This window comes from Martes martes, assembly GCF_963455335.1.
Source record: "Martes martes genome assembly, chromosome: 2".
Classification (NCBI taxonomy): domain Eukaryota; kingdom Metazoa; phylum Chordata; class Mammalia; order Carnivora; family Mustelidae; genus Martes; species Martes martes.
Window position 1 is genome coordinate 200,603,615 of NC_137889.1, and position 19,155 is coordinate 200,622,769.

The window sequence follows — 19,155 nt, forward strand, 5'->3', positions numbered from 1 at the left end:
CTGCAAAAGTTTCTGCAGGGTCTGAAGTACTAAAGTGACACTAGTACTGTAACACAATCAAATCTACCAAGCACGGAAGAGGCAAGTCATCACCATCGAGATCGTCTGAGTAAATATTGCACACTTCTTGTCAGTTGTTGCTGTGACCCTCACATATTCAACTGTAAAAGGAATCCTTTATGGCTTTTTGCAGTATCACTTACTTGAAGAAAGGCTGTTTTAGGTCCCATAACAATGAATTCAGATTGTCATTGAACATGAGGCCTAGGTTTCAAAATGAGTTTTCCTGTATCATCACAAGACATATTGTATTCTGCTAATACAATTCGACATCAAGCTGCTATAATTGATGACGCTATGACCCTCTTGTGTATTCAGGCAAAGAACAAGCCTATTAGAGTGACCTAGCTAATGGTGAAAAATGGGTGATTCCATAATGGTGTGAAAAAGGACACCTTTTGTGTCTTGGGATCTATTAACCAGTTCCAGGCACCAGCAACTGTACAGACAGATACCACTATAAGAAGCCTTCTCCAACGTCCAGTGGCAGGCTGCAAACGGTGAATATATTCTGTAAGTCTCCTTTCAAAAGTCTTGAGATCTTCCATCTGCTCCAGTGAGTTCATGTCGATGGGCAGCTCTGGTCATCGCTGTGGCTCCATTGGCATTGCAGGCCCCCACCCAGCCCATAGAGCAAACCTGCCTCCCTCTGTTTTTATCTTATTTTTTTCCTCCCTTTCCCTATGTTCAGCTGTTTTGTTTCTTAAATTCCACAGATGTGTGAAATCATGGTATTTGTCTTTCTCTGATTTCGCTCAGCATAATACCCTCTAGTTCCATCTACATTGTTGCAAATGGCAAGATTTCATTCTTTTTGATGGCTGAGTAATATTCCATTGTGTGGGTGGGTGGGTACATATATAAAAATAATCACATATTTATCCATTCATCCGTTGCTGGACATCTGGGCTTTTCATATTTTAGCTATTGCTGCTAGAAAGAAACACTGGGGTGGATGTACCCCTTGGAATACCTATTTTTGTATCCTCTGGATAAAAATACCTAGTAGTGCAGTTGCTGGGTTGTGGGATAGTACTATTTTTAACTTTTTGAGGAATCTCCACACTGTTTTCCAGAGTGGCAATAGCATTCATTCTAGATTAGCAGAGCTGTGATTGTATTTGGTTACTATACTATTTGGGTTGAAGAAAAAGAGTGGCTGTTCAGAGTGGATGTTTTGGTGATGGCAGCAGAGATTAGATCGGCTGTGGTTGCATCCAGTGACTAAATAGGGACCCTGGTCAGAATATCAGCAGCATTCACAGATGGGAGGACCATTAGTCCTCACTGAGCAGGAGTTACAATCGACAGAAATTGGTGGTGAGTGTGGTAGGTCTGGGAAAAGTCATTGATAGAACCCTGGATTTTCTGAGCAGGGAATCTTGGTGAATGATGGTGTTACATACTAGGAGAAAGCATAATGAAGGGGATATGGTTTCTGTGCAAATACAGCTATTCTCCAAAGTAAAACCACTTGAAGACTCCTATTGGGGGTGTTTTGTGTGTATAGTTCTTGATCAAATGAGACTTGACAAGATTCTGTTCCTCGGGCACACCTCCCCAACTCCTTTAGGTCATAGGCCCTCTTTACTGCAATAGTTCTCAGGAGTTGGGGGACTTTATCTCACCACCAGCACAGTATGGTGACTGGTATAGCTGCAAGGTTTGAATGAATGTTTCTGTCTATCTGAGACACTGTATTTGATCTCCCTGTATCTGGGAGACCATTTTAAGGAATTAGAGTGGAAAGGTCAAAATGTAGGAGTTTTCCAATGCATTTTAGTAACTTCTCTTATAATTGCATTAGCAATGAATAGCATATATTTCTGAAAACTAGGCAGAATAAGTAGCATTCTCTAATTCTTGACATCCTTCAATTAGAAATGAAAGCACAATTCTGCTCACTTGAGAATTAAGTACATTTTTGTATGTTTCATAGGTACTTGTTAAAAACTATTCCAGTTTTTTGACTCCTTACCTCTTAAGTGTTTTATTTTTTATTTGTAAGTTTTTTTAATATTAGCCTGTAACATGTTTTCTAACACAAATTACTTTAATATCAATTATGGCTATGTATCTAGCCTTTTAGATTTTCTTATGTTCATTATGGACATAAAATACTCACTGGAAAAACTTAGTCTTTCAATATCCTTTCCCCAAACAATCCATTTCTCCTTTCTAGAAGAAACTACCTTTCCTTCTTTCCAGAAATTCTGTACACATACTTAAACTTCCATAAAGTTGAATCAGACTAGATGCCGTTTTGTGCATAAACCCTTACATTCTGAAATGGGTCTTACTTCACTAAAATGGAGGTGTTGGTAGAGCTGCATTCTTTTCCGGAGAATCCACATGGGAGACTGAATCTCTTTTCTTCACATCTCTAGCTGTTATGGCTGCCTGTGTTCCTTGGCTCATGGCCTCTTTCAGAACCAGGGGTGGCAAGTTGAGTCTTTTTTACATCCCATCACTCTGACAGTGTCTGTTTTGGTTCTCTTCCATGTTTAAAGACTTGTAATTACAGCATCTAACTGGGATCATTAGGATAATCTCCTTGTCCAATGGTCAGCTGATTAGCAACCTTAATTATATCTGTAATTTTTTTTTGTTTCAAGTATTTAAATTTTAGTTAGTTAAATATAGTGTAGTATTTGTTTCAGGAGTAGAATTTAGTGATTCATCACTTGAATATAACACCCAGTGCTCATCCATCTGTAATATTAATTTCCTCTTGCTGTGTAACAGTTCAGTTTCTGGGAGTTAGGCTGTAGACCCGTTTTGGGTCTATGATTGTGTATAATACAGTGTCAGAAGGGAATGTGAAGCAATTACTGCCTGGAAAGGGGCAGGTGTTTATGAGTGGACTCACTGTATATGGTCCACTATGTTGTTAGCTATGGGATATATGCTGGACATTCCCACCATAAGAGATGAATTCTAAAGACACTGGTGCTCATTGGCTATGATGAAAAATCTGAATGCTAGCAAGTTGTGTTTCCTTTTGGAAAAGGATAGGTTTTTCCTCATATTTTCCTTTACTGTGAACTGTAAGCTCACTGTAAGCTGTTCTACTTTTCTAATGTCTGGTCGCAGCTTGAGGTGCTGTTAGACTTGGTACTTTCCACCATTAGTCTAATACAGAACAATAGGACTTACGGACAGGTACTTAGAGTCCTCGCCTATCACATGGCCATATGTTTCTCCTCAGCCTTGTGTATTTCAGCATTTATAACTGTGGCTTAAGTGGCTTCTTCTTACATTATACTTTTCTTTTGAGCTTCTGTGTTCAAACTGCCCTTTTCTATTTAATAAAGCTGCAAGACTGGCCACTTACATATTTGAGGCAAAAAACAGATAGGTTGTGCCCAGCCTGCCTAAATGCTTCTCTATTCTAAGTAGAAAAATATAACATCCTGATTTCTCTAAATTTATCTAAAATGATTTATCTAAAATGATGTCTATCCCTAAGCCTCATGATTCATATATGGATTACATTTGTTTTCAAATAAAAACCGCTAATCCAGGGGGCATCAAGGTGGCTCAGTTTGTTAAGAGTCTGCCTTCAGCTCAGGTCATGATCTCAGGGTCCTAGGATTGAGACCTGTGTCAGGCTCCCGCTCAGCGGGGAGTTTGCTTATCCTTCTCCCTCCGCCCACCCCCCACTTGTGCACTCTCTCTCACTTTTTCTCTAAAAAAGAAATCTTAAGTTTGTTTCTCAGAGTCCACAGTCTCTCAACAAACTGAGGGTTTTGGAGGGGAGGAGGGAAGGGGGTTGGGTGAGTCTGGTGGTGGGTATTAAGGAGGGCACGTATTGCATGGAGCACTGGGCGTGGTGCATAAACAATGAATTCTGGAACACTGAAAAGAAATAAAAAAATAATAAAAAAAGAAATCTTAAAAGAATCAGCCAGTTCAGATTAATTCCTGCTTATTTTGGGTTCTCCAAAAAGACACACTGAGATAAGGATTTGGGTTCCAATAGATTACTGAGAGGGTGATTCCAGGAAGCATAGGGAGGAAGTTAGGAGAGGCAGGTTAACCACTAAAAATACACTAGTGAAAAGGTGACAACTGTGAGCAACTTGGGCTAATTCTGCTGAGGAATTTTGGTGGGACAGTTTTGGTGAATGATTTATGTAGACTTCCAAAAGGCAGGCCAGCCAGGCCTCCTCCTTCCTGGATGAGCGTTCTTCTGGGGCATACCAGGGCTCATACAAGCAAGCATGTAAGAGAACATAGACACAAGAATTAGTGTATGGAACTGTCTGTAGATGATCCCTGGGTGGCCCAAGCAAATAAGAGGAACTGAGTGCTTGCTTAGTCTGTCACTCACACATTTGGGTATTCTTGTGCCCATACTGAGTTAACTTGTTTTGTTTTGACTGGCCACCATCTTGAAGACTAAATATTTACAAAGAAACTTACAACAACATGATCAGTGTGAGATGCTACTGACCCCATAGTTGAAACAAGACACTAGGCAGTAATCCATATTCATCATCTTCCTCTTTACTCATTCTGGATTCACCTTTATCCTCTGACAATATTTTTGTTGATTTAACTGCTTTCTCAGTAAAGGTACCCAGACCCATATCCATGAATGGTCTGAGCCCCTAGTTAATTTGAACATGTCAGGTCATGGATGCTGCAGTAAATGTACTTGTCACCAATGTGTCTCTAGGGTGCATTCATTCAACCCCACAATTATAGACAAAATGGGACTATTTCTTTATGATGCTCAATGATATTAATGACAGATGGAGTACAATTGCTGGGTTGTAGGGAATCTCTATTTTTAACTCCTTTAGGAAACTCCATACTGTTTTCCAGAGTGGCTGCACCAGCTTGCATTTCCACCAACAGTGTTAGAAGGGTTCCCATTTCTCTGCATCCTTGCCAACACCTGTTGTTACCTGACTGGTTAATGTTAGCCATTCTGACTGGTGTGATATGGTATTTTGGTGTGGTTTTGATTGTATTTCCCTGATGCCAAGTGATGTGGAGCATTTTTTCATGGGTCTATTGGCCATTTGGATTTCTTCTTTGCAGAAATGTCTGTTCATATTTTCTGTCCATTTCTTAATTGTATTATTTGTTCTTTGGGTGTTAAATTTGATAAGTTCTTTATAGATTTTGGATACTAGCCCTTTATCTGATATGTCGTTTGCAAATATCTTCTCCCATTCTGTTGGTTGTCTTTTGCTTTTGTTGACTGTTTCCTTTACTGTGCAGAAATTTTTATCTTGATGAAGTCCCAATAGTTCATTTTTGCCTTTTTCCCCCTTGCCTTTGGAGACATGTCTAGCAAGAAGTTGCTCTGGCTGAGGTCACAGTGGTTGCTGTCTGTGTTTTCCTCTATGATTTTGATGGATTGGATCACAACTGATATCCATCTTGTCCCTTCTCCACTCTCCACCCTGAATTCTCTTCACTCTTGGCTATCTCCTCACCTGAAGTTTGACTTACCTGGTGGTGTGACCAAACCATTATTTTAAGGATCTGAACCCCTTCTAATATACCTGTTTCCAACTTGGACTGCTAAATGCATTTGAGTTAGAATGGAGCAAGGAAGGAAGTCTGAAGAAGTAGTTAAATAGACCACTTGGGTTTCACACACATTTTTACTTTCTCCCACCATATAAAAGTAGCCCAACCTCCTTTTGATGACCAGAGTCTGTTTTCCCTGCAACTATGATGACTCACAAAATGACTCAATATGTCATTTGGAGTGATGGAATGTGGGACAGTCCTAGCTTTTATCTCCCAATTCTTGGATATAAGGAGTCTCTTACTAAGGATACGGTACCATATAGATGTCTCTTTAATGTAAAGATTGGTGCTCGCTTCGGCAGCACATATATTAAAAATTTAATATAAAGATTGCCTCATGAAAGGAGGCATCCTAAACTTACAGCATGCTGACTCTGAGTTAGTGCTTTTGCTATGCTCTCTGAAGGCTCTTTAAACTTGCCACTGAAAGAAAGGCTAGCCGCTTTGGCACAGTGTTACATGTTTTGGGGTAGGTCGGTGGATCCCTTGATCCAGGGCTGACTCTGCACGTTTTCTGTAAGTGTTCTACTGGTTGGGTGCTTTGATTGGGATTCCATGCCTGTGACTGGAAAATTGCAGGAGCCACCTTCCCCCTACCCCAGAGTGGTAATGTTCAAGGGTCTGCAAGCAGGAAGTACAAACCCACCAAGATTAGGTATCTGTTCCTGGGATGTTGAATTTCTGGCTTTTCTAAAATAGGAAGGACTTTATGTAGTCAACATAATCAACTTGCTACCAAGGGGTCTCTTTCACAAATAATACTATAGTGGATATTCAACATTCCTCTCTGTTAACAGTTAGGGCATTCAGAGGCAACAGTAGCCCGATTGTCTCTGGAGTGTGGCATTCCATGTAGGTGGTCACCTACGCAGCCTCCATGTCTGTGACCATGCCCGCTGAAATCATTTGCCTATTGGCTGATGAAGGCTGGTTGCTCTCACCTGGCAGAGAATTTTTGTCTGTTTGGCCATCCTACACCTCTTCTATAGTGGGTGCTTTGTAGTAGGTGTAACAGAAGATATGAAAATCTGCATATGTTGTATATCCCTATGCCCTTTCCTAGATCTCCTTGTCTAATATGCTAGTCCTTTTCCATCCAGACCCTGACTAGATGGCGAGGCTATTGGCCTCTGTCCCAGAATCATATATTCTCCTTTTTTTTGGTAACGATTTTATTTTTTTGACAGAAAACATACACGAGTGGGGGAAGGGAGAAGGAGACTCCCTGCTGCGCAGAGATCCCAATGTGGGGCTCAATCCTAGGACCCCGGGATTATGACAGAGCCAAAGGCAGATGCTTAACCGACTGAGCCACTCAGGTGCCCCTATATTCCCCTATTCTTTACGCTTAAAGTTGATTTGCCGGGCAGCCGCTGGAACTGTTAGTCAACTATTACTCCCTAAGTAGGCAGTTCCAAAGGCATATTTTCAAGGCTGTTGCAATCATAGAGCATAGCTGAGATGCTCTGGTATTAGAACTAGTGTTTAGATACAATTTGTAACATAATTCTCTCTTTTATTGTTAAACCACTGTTAATAATGCTGACAGTTTTTTATGGCTGAAGAATTTATGCATGTGAATTAAGAATGTAACTGCCTTGGGTATCTGGGCCATTATGACAAGTGTTCCTCATTACTTGATAATGAGGAAACTACTGAAATAAAATTGTCAGTCTCATTTATTGGCAAAAGTTGAAAGATATAAACTGGCCCAGGAGTATTGCTGGACCTGGTCAGTACTACCTAGGCTATGGCAGATCCAATGTCCTATGCAGGTTAGGGAATGAGGACTAAGTGACATCTGCCAGTTTGGGGCAGGGTGGGTGGTAGAGATGGATATCTTGTCCAGGTGACACACCCTGACATCTAGCCCTGTTCAATTTGTGAGCAAGTGTGATGAGCCTCACTTGCCATTGTTCTTGTCTTTCAGAATAGAATGGAAATCAGTAGTAACGAATTATGTCAAAGGTCTAATGTTCTCTTCTAGGACTTTCTAGAAAAATACACTTTTTTTTCTAGAAAAATTTTCTAGACAAATACACTTCTGTGTGTTTAGCTAACTGAAGGCTTATCTTCCACATTTCCTTAACAGGTAAGAATTCTAAGGCTAAGGAAAAATATGAGAGGTCGGTAAAAACCTGTCGGGACTCAGGGGACCTATAACGTACCTGCCTTTCCAGCCCTGTGGGTCAGTGTGTCAAACTGTATCCAGAGTTGGGAACTCCGTGCCTGGGAAATCCTAGACCACGGACAGGCAGGGCTGTGGTAGTGAGGGAGGGACGTGAGGTGCCTGGGCCCGTTCATCAGCCGTGGGCCCCTGGACATCCACAGGGAAGCTGCTAACAAGCAAGTTCTGATGTTACTGGTTACAGAGTGACATATTATTGGTGTTACTTCTGTGATAAAGCCATATTACGTACATTTTGAACTAAGCAATTGTACTGTGAGTCAGGCTGAAGCCTTAGCTTTTGTTACAGATCCTAAGGAGAAGATCTTTGGATTTTTGGTTAGAAATGTTGCCTCTCTTTTGTCAATTTGTCTTTAGGGGGGAGGACGGGGAAGCAAGAGTTCGCCTGCCCCGCAGCTGAATGAGGGCGCACTCTCCACTGACATGAGGGTGCACTGTCCACTGACATGCAGCTTTCCTTCAGAAGCTGGCTTTCCACCTGCTGTCCCTCTGGAATGAACCTGACCACCACGGGCAGCAAGAATCAAGCCTTGGGATTCTGTGTGAAGGCAGATCTGCATTTAATACCTGCAGAGTTCTTCTGTAGACACACTCACCTGTCTTACCTCATTAGATGGATCAAAAAACAGGACAGGCTTATTCAAGCTGCTCTTCCTCTGGGAGTGCGGTGCTTGTGAAGTCCAGAAATGATGAGATTGGAGTCCACGAGTCATTATTATTAACGGCTCCCCTAAGATCTATGCCTTTTAAGACGTGGGAATTCCCGAGGTCTTCTCCTATCCTAGCTGGAGCGTAGGTGGAGAACCAGACAAGGGCCGAGGGTGAACTGTGGGGTGGACGCGCTAGGATTACATTCAGTGTTTTGGCCAGGAGATGGCAGCACACAATCATACAGTGGCGCTCCGCGGTCCTTGGACCCCTCTGCTTGGCTGCTTTTGAGATGGCTTCTATGTAGAAGCAGCCAGCAATGACTGACTGGTTGTCCTAAGAGAGATCTTGGGTATACAGCCCTAGATGAAAGTAGTGTTTGGTAAAGAGAATGAGTGAAAAGGCAAAGGGATTTCTGCTGATGATGCAAAACAGATGTTGTTAAGCAGAAAGGAGAAGGGGACATAAACAGACTCTGAGAAAGGAGAAGGGGACATAAACAGACTCTGAGGCTAAGACAGAGCAGACTGCTCCAGGGAAGCAACAGTTAGCTCTTGCCGCGTATCCGTGACGCACCCCCGATGAGTGGATTGTGTTACAGTAGCGGAGGATATCCCATGTCCAAACGTACCCGTGCTTGAACAGCATGGTTCCTTTTCTACAAATACACTTCAACATTTTTCTCTTGTGCATAGAGAAAACGGTCACCCGGAGCAGTCAGTGTGCGGCTAAGCGTGTCTTCTTCGGGTTCCTCTTTCAGGATGTTTTATCACATACATAGCTTCCCTGACCATAGCACTTTTTCTAGGCCTCTAGGAGTCATCTAATTTTCTTCCTCACATGGAGATGATAACGGACAAGGCACTGTACATTACACACTGTGAACACGAGGTGTGGAACTTGTCGGGGAGGGGGACTCGGAGCAGACAGCAGCTCATCCCCAGCTGTTCTTGCAGCACGCACAGCTGGATTTGGGGGCACCCGCAGGTTCTTCGGTGTGTTTTCAACTTTCATAGTAACTCCCGGGTAGAAAGACTGTGCCAGTCAAAATAACAGATTACAAATGAATTCAGGTGCAAGGAAGATCTATTGGAACTTCAGTTTGGATTTTCAGCTCTTTTGGAAAAGCTGTAAAATTATAAGATGGAATACTAGTTAAAGGGTGCTCTGTATTTGTCGAAGAAGTTCTTATGTAGTTCTACATGATTTTTACTCTCCTGCGTCTATGGTCTGTGACCACCTCTGGAAGTTATAGGTAAACATCTTCAGGTAATTCAGCTTGATGTGGGACTAGGTGTGAAACCCAGTTCTCTAAGGTGGTCTAGTGCATTTTATAGACACTATTAAATATACATGAGCAGAGAAAGCATTTACATTTTTTCAAGAATTCGGGAAGATGCAGGAGTATAGAGTTTTAATTTCTGAGCACTCCTGTGATGGGAACATGGGTATTTGATAATACACCTCCCTCTCCAAGGGGGTACTCTGGGTTGAGACCCTCCCTGACATCACAGAACATATGGAGCCGGTTCTTGAATTCTATCCAGACCATCAGTGGCCCTTAGTGGGCTGTGCTCTCCCCTAACTCTAAGAAGAACAATTTTAGCCTTTTAGACATTTGTATGTTTGGGCTGGATAGATAAGAAACACAGAGTCCTTAGGTGAGGTGCTAACATGAGGCAAGAACCCATGGCAGAAAATAAAATTACTGGAATCTAGGGCTATAAATATCCATAAGAATTGGCATGTAACTAGAGACTAGAGGACTCTGGGAATCACGACATACCTTAGAGGTGTTAGGTCTGTGCCAATCTCTTAAATAGAGTTTAGAGTTGAATAACTTTGTGATAATGATGGGTAGGTATCCTGGCAAGACAGAGTGGAATCATGTTCCTCTAGGCCCCTGTTGCCTAGTGTTACAGGTACAGTTTTTCAGAACTAGATACTGAGGTAGAGTTTAACATGAAGAACGCTGTGAAAGGAGTGGGGAAGGGAGCAGGATGGGGAACTGGTTGTGGTTAACTGCAGTGTAAACACAACAGTCACCACGCCCAAGGAACATAGGCATGTGTAGTGTCCATCAGAGGTGCCCTATGGTGGCCTGAAATGACCAGGATTTGCATGTTCACTGCAATCAATAATTGGGTATAGGCTGCCAAGGGAAGGGCATGGCCTTATAACAGAAGCAAACCCTTTGGAGGTGACACCTGACAGCACTTTCAGCAGCTGGAACAACAGACACTTTCTTGCAGGAGATTGTGTTTTCCCAAGTCCCCCGTATCTAGTGACTTCATGAACTTGACTATCCTGTCTAGTGTCTGGCTGTTACATACATGGATGTGCTCAGCATAGGTTTCCTCCCTAGAACCACTGCCTTTCCTACAGAAACCCCCGAGTGGAATCTGATTTTAATTACTGGATGCTTGGCATGTGAGACGGAAACCAAACGGGACTAGAATCAGTTGTCCTCTAAGGAGGATGTGAAGGTTTTGGGAGGCAGCTAATCTTTCAACTTGCTTTCATCCTACGTAGAATCTAGTTTGTAGGACTCTAACTATTCAGAACGTTTTGAAGCATGAATGTTAGGAATAGTCTGTGTGTCTCTTAACTGTACAAAATAAGATAGTTCAACAAGTTTTCCAAGTGCCAGATGATTTGGACTCCGTGCAAGGCTTGTTTTCCCTGACCCGTTTCAAAGTTCCTAGGGCCCTTGTCAGAAGGCAATCTGCAAAGCTTACCCCTATATTGATCACTTGAAGACCCTCGCCAGTGAAGTCTGGAATTTGTCCCAGTGTCTGGACAGGAGCTTTTTAGGACCTCTTGTCCATCCTCAGTTGGGAGGATCATCCAGGGCACAGCAGTTTCTGCTGCTTACAGGCACCAGGGAGAGAGCAGTCCACAGCGGCTCTACCTGGGAGGGACCAGCGCTTTGCCTTGTGTCAACTTAAGTCATAAACTTTGAACCTGAGCTTTCAGCAGAAGAGGAAGAGCCCACAAAGACTCCTGTCATCCGGAACAATCATCTTAGTGTAAGCACAGGGGCCTGAGCGAGCTACGTGGGCTGGGGTCACTGATCTCTTGCCGGAGGATCTCCTAGGTGAAGCCAAGGATTATCAATCGTATCAGCCTCACAGACATGAAACTCTGCTCTTACTTCATAATGACATTGTAAAGGGCCGGGAAGCGATGTGTTAACGCAATGTCGAAAAACCAGCTCCTGGTCCATATCATGGGAAGTGTTAGCCCATATCTTTACCCACACGTTCCTTACTTTCACTTACCCAACTCTCCTTGTAGTTCATCAACAGGATAGCGCCTGTCTAAACCCAAATAGAATGGTTGCCTTGATAGGCTTAGAAATCTTGGTCATATCTTTTGAAGATGGGATTGGAGGGAAATGGGAGCAACAGAGTGCCTTCCAGGGAGCAGAGCAGAATGACAAAGTAGCAGACATGCCAAGGCCTTGCTAGAGCACCCACAGCCTGGATGGCCACCCTTTTGTACCACTAACATCAACCTCCTGATACCTGGGAATTATTTTCAGCCACAGGGTACTACCTCTTAATTGCCTTGAGGTAGCTCTGTCCATTAGACATAATTTGAGCCACAGGTTACTTTAAATAGTTTTGTAGGCACGATAAAAAAATAAGCAGATGAAATTTTAAAATTCTTGGTTGTATTTAGACCAGCATTCAAGTCTCAACTATTCCCACTTCCTAGTTGGAACAGTGATTTTCATTTAGAAACTTCTGGCCTGGGGCGCCTGGATGGCTCAGTGGTTAAGTGTCTGCCTTAGGCCCGGGCCATGATCTCAGGGTCCTGGGATGGAGCCCCGCATCGGGATCTCTGCTCAGCAGGGAACCTGCTTCCCTCTCTCTCTCTGCCTACCTCTGCCTACTTGTGATCTCTCTCTCTGTCAAATAAATAAATAAAATCTTAAAAAAAAAAAAAAAAGAACCTTCTGGCCTGCAGTTCCCGTGTCCTTATGAAGTAACTGCCCCATAGGCTTTCTGAAGCTCAGCTGCTAAAATACCATATGCCTTCCTAAAATGTCCCAGCTTTTAGGGGACTTGGCAAATGTTCTAAAAGGTACAGAGAAATCTAAGTGCACCTATATTTCAATGGCTGGGGGGGCGGGGTTGGCCCAGAAGAGGTAACATTTAAGACTGAGAGTTGATAATTTAAATTCTTTTTTTTTTTTTTTATGGTAAGAAGCTTTAATGATAATTGTAAATTCTTATGTTGTTTCGTTGGGGACAGAGAGGGACTCTCTAGCAAAAGTGTTTTTTATTGTATTTTTATTAAAGATTTTATTTATTTGACAGCCCAGGCGTGGGGAGCTGAGCAGGGAGCCCAATGTGGGGCTCAATCCCAGGATCCTGGGATCGTGACCTGAGCCAAAGGCAGATGCTTAACTTACTGAGTCACCCAGGTACTCCAAGTAAATATGTTTTAGAGGTGGCAGCAGGAGCTGGGTCAGCTGTGGCAGCAGCCATTGTCTAAGTAGTGACCAGAATATTGACAGCATTCACAAATGTGAGGGCCACTTAGTGTTCCCTACCCAGTTGGAAAGTACCTTGGAATGGCATGTTCTTGATTATTTACGTCTAAGGAAAAAAGACTGAAAAAAGCTAGTTTGTGGTGGATAAAGGTAGATATGCCTACATGAAGTGCCAGTCTTACATTGGTAAGGTCTGTGCAGACTGTATTCAGAAAAGTCTTAACTGTGTTGGATCTAGAGTTCAGGCTTATGTGGCTTTTTGAATACAACAGAGGTATGTTTCACTAATGGTTAATTGCTGAATTACTCAGAAGAAACGTTTTTCTCTGCTTCCATTTGGTAGCGAGATTTTGAATGAGAACTAATCTTGAGTTGATAGCTCATGGTGGACAGTCCCAAACTGGACCCACCCCCTTACCCCTGAACTTCCTATCTGCCCATGTCAGGCGTGAGCTATAGACATGAAGGCTATACATTGTGTGCTTACAGTGAGACCATTCTAAAAGCTAAGATTCTTGTACTATCAACACACATTTGACTGCTAGGACTACTTATGGTCTACTTTCTTGGAGTAGAGCTAATGCCAGCCTAACATTTTTTTTTTAAAGATTTTATTTATTTATTTGACAGACAGAGATCACAAGTAGGCAGAGAGGCAAACAGAGAGAGAGGGGGAGGCAGGCTCCCCGCTGAGCAAAGAGCCCCATGCAGGGCTCGATCCCAGAACCCCGGGATCATGACCCGAGCCGAAGGCAGAGGCTTTAACCCACTGAGCCACCCAGGTGCCCCTTTTCTTTGTTTTTTGTTTTACTTTATTTGTTTAAAAACAGACCTACTAGCAACAGATCGAGATGGCATAGTCCCCCTGGAGAGGAGGTAGAAGCACAGAAGTACTTTAAATACTGGCCCCCTGACCTTCCCTGATGCTCTGCCCTGATAGGCTTAGGACCACTTGAGGCATATGTCCTCCTGGGCCCCAGGGATGTCTGTGAGAGAAAGAGGGCTTGTCTTACTGGAAGAAAGGCACAACTTATTTTGGAGCCTGGCTTTTGTCCTCTTGTGATATGTTCCGCTAGTTCCCAGTAAGAAGTATCTTGGAGCTAGGATTTTGGACACTTGGGTGCTAGTCCAGTGTTTACCACCAACTTATTCTAAGTCTTGGTGAATTCTCTCTACTGGATAATTAACAATTTAGAAAAGACCACTCTGGTTAGTTACCTCTTTGCCTCCTCTACCTTTTCTGTCCCTCCCAGGGACTTTCAGAGACCACGACCCCCTTTCCTCCTTAGCTTCCCTCATCTTCCTCAACTTTACTTCATTCATCTTGGGCCAGAAGCAAAAAAGAGTCCAATTTGGGTATTTGATAATGACTCATTTGTATCTTCATCCTTCCTAGCCCAAAGGTTGAAGATGCTTTTTATCCAGTAGATTCCAGCTGGTAAGTTCTGCCTCAGCTTAAGTGCCTCTACCTCGTCCCTTGCTAACTGCCTTATGTGCTACTTCCCACTTATTTATGAAATAAACATATTCATTAAATTTTTTCCTCCAGACTGAGCATCACAAGGACAGATCACGTCTCTTGCTGACATTCAAGTTTGTAATGTGTAGTTCCCATGTTTGAAACATACTTATTTGTTGAAATAGCAGAAAGGAACCTGAACATTAGATAACATTCTTGCTGGTCCTGCCAAGGATTTTAGATATTACCTTTTATATGTAATATGGAAGCTATTAAAAAGTTTTAAGTGAAGTTGGTGATAGAGGGTACGTTTGTGACAAAGCTTCTTTTTAAAATTCTTGCAGAAAGGGATGTGGGTGGGGTGGTGAGCATTAAAGAGGGCACATGATATCATGAGCACTGGGTATTATATGCAACTAATGAATCATTGAACATTATATCAAAAACCAATGATGTACTATGCCTTGGCTCATTGAGTTTAAATAAAATAAAATTATTCTTGGAATTTCATAAAAAATGGAACAAGTTGTGGACAATGGATACCCATTTTGATGGAGTCCTGCTGTGAATAGGTGGTGGCATGGACCAGCATGGTAGGATTGGAAATGGAGGAACCAGACTAGTTAGAAGAATGTTTAAGAAATGTAATCAACTAGATTTGACGGCCAGCTGTGAGAAAACTTCTTTCATGGAACTCATAGGCTTCTGAGCAGAGATTCTGTGTGAGTGGTGTTATCATTTACTAGGATATAGAACATGGTGGAGGGATCTGATGAGATCGGCTCCTCTCATTTTCTAGGAACAGTCTCTGGAGTCAAGGGATCCTTATTTCATTACTTAGCAGGGTAGTGACTAGTATATTATTGTCCAAACTTTGAATGCTTTTTATTTGTGTACTTCTGGGATATTATCCTTAGGAATTAGAGCAACAGGGCCAAAATTTAGGTATACTTTCCAACCCTTTTATGCTAATTGCCCTTAGGCCTGCCTGTTGTTAGTGCAATTCTATCTTTCTACATCCTATCCAATTCTAAGTGACATTCCTAATTTTTGCTGTCATGGAAGTTGAAAAATGAGAAAGCCTATTTCCTAGCTTGCTTGGGAATTTGAGTAAGATTCATAATGCTTAATGGCTACTTGATTCCTCACAAATTACTTATGTCTGTCCCATACTCCTTACCTTTGAATAGTTTATTTGTAAGATTTTTGAGTATTGGGGATATTAGACCTCAATCTACTACCTCATTTTTTCCCATCAGCTTGCCTTGAGCTCCTAATTTTTCCTAATTTTGTATCTCTTGAATTTCATGTTTTTATATGTAAATTAATTACTCACTGAAAAAATTTAGTCTCATCCCTGTCCTTTCCCCTAGCAATCTGATTTCTCTTTCTAGAAGAAATCATTTTTGTTTCCTTCTAGAAGCTCTATGTGTATACTTAATTTTCCACAAAGTGGAATCATAGTACAAATAGTATGTCATACTTTAACACACTAAAAATAATTTATAATTCTTTTCAATATATTGTAGAGATGTTTCCCTATCAGTACATACAAAGCTATGGGTCTCACTCCAAATTCTTTAAAAACAGAACCTGATATCAGGGGTTTAGTAACTCTTCCATGGTGGATTGTAGTTAGTTGATAATGTGTGATAGAAAATAGTATGGTCCTTGGTAGCTCATTTGTCAAAACAAATATTCTAGCATGTTGGCTATAGTTCACATCTATATAAAATTTTCTAGTGTTATTTGAGATTTTCCTTTCTTGTACAAACACTGTCATAAGAAGAGCTTAGCTCACTGGACCAACTACTTCTACAGGAGTATCTTGGTTGTATCTGTCCAGATCTAGTCCTTCAGAGTTAATCAGTTACTCATATGTTGTTAAACCAAACTCAGTCTCATATCTGCCTAAATGTCTAATAGCTTAAACTGCTAACTCTTGTAATCCTGTGGTACAAATGAAAATAATTATATACTTGGTTAGATCACTTATCCAAATAAGGTAATATAAGCAACCATTTTTGGAATTTATAAAAACTGTTAAATAAGAACCTTATCACTTCTGTATAAACCATAGCTAGAGCAATTCAGATGTCTTCAGTAACTAATTTCAATTTGAAACCATGATGTGGTGAAAATTTGGATGTAAATAGGTCTGAATTTAGAGACTATCTTTAACTGCTGTGTGACTTTGACAGGTTTTTCTTTCCTAATCTATCAGGCATTATACCTAATCTACACAACAGTTACAAGGAACAAGAGAATGTGTAAAAGAGCACTTCAAATCTGATGAACTACCGTTGGCTCTTGAAAAATGTGGGGAATATAGGTGCTCACTGCCTCTGTAAAAACCTCCCAAAACTTAACTACTACTAGCCTACTATTGATTAGAAGTCTTACTAATAACATAAATACCTAACACATGTTTTGTATGTTATATTTATTACATTCTGTATCTTTAACCTAGAGAAAATACATACTATATTCTCTTTAACCTAGAGAAAAGAAAATATTACTGAGAAGAACATAAAATACATGTGCAGTACTGTCTTGTTGATGAGAAATCCTCATGTATTAGTGGACCTGCATCGTTCAAACCCATATTACTCAAGGACCAACTGTATGTTCACTTTTCAAAAGTGGATATGCTTTTAAAGGAAGAATGGCTGAAAAATTGTACCTTTTATAGACCCAAAATTGCTGATTGCTTCAATTAATTGGGGGTCCTCTCAACTTTGTGGTTGGATAAAGTAGATATTAAAATGAGGCCGGTCTCTTGTTACATGCTGGAAGACCTTAAACACCTAACACTCTCAGACCACCCACGTTCTCACACCACAGTATGTATATTCTGTCACCGGCATTTTACAATGAAATAATAGTGGCAAACTCACTACCTTTTCCTTTTGGTTTAATGGTAAACCTAGACATGAAAACTACAAATAACCAGATGTATGCACAAAAGCTGTTTGAGTGTGCCAAGTAAAATAAGGGGAAGTGAAAAATGAGAGCAAATATTGCAAAATGTAATCATTCAATATTAGCTGTTAATGCCAGACTACAATGAATCCAAAAGGTGCCTTTTTCGATGGCAACCTTATGTAAAATAAAATTGCTTCCTTCCCCTCACTCCTCACTCCACATCCTGTTTTCTTTCCTGTATGGTACTTACAGTACTACCTGATTGTCTCTCCTATTAGAGTTCAAACTCCACAAGGGTAAGGATTTACTGTTGATTACTATATCCCTCAGTGGCTACGATCACACTTGCCTGATGCCCAGCAAATCTTGATATATTGATTATTGAGTGCAGTGGACAGGTAGGCTATTACACAGAATATTGGTACTTTTTTGGGATACATTGCTAGAAAAGGAAGTTTTGTACTTCTGAGACTTTTTTTAACCTGTTTTCCTCTAGAAAATAAATCCTAAGACAAAATTTAGGTACATTAGTTTGTTGGGAGAAGATGTATGTGACCCTAGGGCAGTGAGAGTGGGAAATTAGGGGCACCTGGGTGGCTCAGTTGGTTAAGCATCTGCCTTTGGCTCAGGTCATGATCCCAGAGTTCTGGGATCAGCCCTGCACCAGACTCTCTGCTCATGCTCACTCTCAATATCTTTCAAATAAACAAAATCTTTGAAAAACAAACAAAAATAAATGGGAGATTAAAAGTGAGGAAGGAGAAGGGACTCACAAACAAGGTGTTGAATGGCTTCAGCTGATCATAGCTTTATAAGAATATGTACAGCTGCTTGTGCTTATTATGCGGCCCAATGAGAACACTAAAACATTTTAGAGTGGAGTGTATTTAAAATTTCTGATGAAAAATATGGCATAGAGGATATAGTTAACAAGATTGTAATGTTTGACATATGGTGACCACATTTATCATGGTGACCCATGGAGTTAAAAAAAATTTCAATTGTAGTGGTAGACTGCTCAATTTCTCCTTAATTTTTCACTAAAGAAAGTTGTAAACTTAAGCTTTTATGAATATAATAACTTCAAAATTTATTTCTGGTGAATAGAAACTTGTTAAAATTAGTTAATGACCTTAGATTAAGTAATGATCTTGATTTTTAACCACATACTAGCTATTTTGTTGATACATTATCTATTTTTCTATCTTTTTACTTTAAAAGTGACATACTTAAAACTTAAGGTAAACATTTGAATATCAATGCAAGGATTTAAAGAATCCAAGCCTGGCAATCTTATTTTCTAACTAGAATTCACCAGGTTAACTAAACATTGTATTTTGTGTTGTCTGTTCTGCTCCTCGGCTCTCTGGTATCCCTGAGTTTCAGAAAAAGCAAAAAGGTGTTATGTTACCAAAATGGTCATGTTCTCATTGATCACATGTGACCTATCTCATAGCTTGGAGTCTCTTGACATCATTGCTTAGATGGGCTTTGGGCTATAAGAGATGCCCACCTGTGAAGGAAAGGGAAAGGAGGCAGGGCTAGACAGAGAGAAATTGAAGTGTGTTGGCCAAAACCTTGACCAGCAGGGTGGGGTGGTCTGGAGTTAATAATGCTCATCAGTGTCCTGCCAGGCCTCAGTGGTCAGACACCAAATGCAGGCTACCCCTGCAGGATGTGACCTTAGGCAAAGGAGTTCTCTGCAGCTGTCACTTGGGGGTTGTCTGCGAGTAGTACTTCCCCAGCCAAGAATCAAGCCCTTACTTGAAGCAGAGTCTGGTTGGAGAATCTCCAGGTCTACCACAATGTCTGTTTCCAAAGTAT

General features: G+C 41.2%; 1 pseudogene across 1 annotated transcript; it reads right to left on the reverse strand.

Moving 5' to 3' along the window:
- Window positions 1–248: 248 nt before the first annotated feature.
- On the reverse strand, window positions 249–626 carry LOC308338669 (nuclear envelope phosphatase-regulatory subunit 1-like; annotated as a pseudogene). The gene has a single exon. The product of its transcript is annotated as a nuclear envelope phosphatase-regulatory subunit 1-like (transcript).
- Between the last annotated feature and the right edge of the window lie 18,529 nt (window positions 627–19,155).